Source organism: Montipora capricornis, chromosome 11 (assembly GCF_036669925.1).
Source record: "Montipora capricornis isolate CH-2021 chromosome 11, ASM3666992v2, whole genome shotgun sequence".
In the NCBI taxonomy this organism is placed as follows: domain Eukaryota; kingdom Metazoa; phylum Cnidaria; class Anthozoa; order Scleractinia; family Acroporidae; genus Montipora; species Montipora capricornis.
In genome coordinates, this window is record NC_090893.1 from 20,755,676 (window position 1) to 20,756,771 (window position 1,096).

Consider the following 1,096-nt stretch of genomic DNA (forward strand, 5'->3'; position numbering starts at 1 on the left):
CTTGCCTCGTTCTGGGCATTTGGTAGGCTTTATTTTGGTAGGAAGAGTTTCTGAGAAACATTTCATCATCTTATAATTAGGTGATCAGAAAGGTAGGTGGGTAATGGAGCAAGCTTTTCATGGAGATTTCAGGTCAGTGTTGCATTGGTTTTTTTGGCCGTTTCTCCAGTTTTCTTGACTGAATTGTGCTCATTCTGGTATAGTTTGAGAGATCTCTTCTCCCTGCACAAGTTAGTGGACAAAGCTGTTCCTGACCGTTAAAAGTGAGATGTCACAAGATGGGACCGTGGATAAAGTTGCACGTATTTTGCCAGATAGTAATGAAAGGGTTTGACAAAAAAAAAAAAAGAAAAATTGCAAAAACTCTGCCTGGGGTCACCCGTGCTACTTTCGATCCAAAGAGGGAGAGATTAATCGGTCCCTGAGCCATCTGTGATTAACCCCTTGACTACGGTAGCTCCTTCTGTTAGTGTAATAAAAACTAAGGATAGTCTATAGTTCTGAATTTTATTCCTTGTTCTTGTTCATGTGGTAAGCAGAGAAGCAGAGTTAGTACAGAACGCATGCGCATTCGTAAAATACGTATTAACCCTTCGGCTGCTAGAGATTTGGCCGAAAAACACGTTTTGAAGCTAGTTGAGGGGTTTTTGGTCAATGTCGTGCTGTTTAAGAGCTAAACCTCCCTACAAACCCGTTTTTTCCAGGTTGTACACTCCGCGGCCTTTTCAGCCAGGTGCTTGCAAAGTTCGGCATGCGCAGAAAGCAAAATTTCGACATAGTTTTTGGCTTTAAAAGTAGCACAACACTTTCGACTTTTACTTTTCGCTTTCTCTCCTTCCCTCTCTTTTCGCTTTCCTTGCCTCGTTCTGGGTATTTGGTAGGCTTTATTTTGGTAGGAAGAGTTTCTGAGAAACATTTCATCATCTTATAATTAGGTGATCAGAAAGGTAGGTGGGTAATGGAGCAAGCTTTTCCTTGAGATTTCAGGTCAGTGTTGCATTGGTTTTTTTGGCCGTTTCTCCAGTTTTCTTGACTGAATTGTGCTCATTCTGGTATAGTTTGAGAGATCTCTTCTCCCTGCACAAGTTAGTGGACA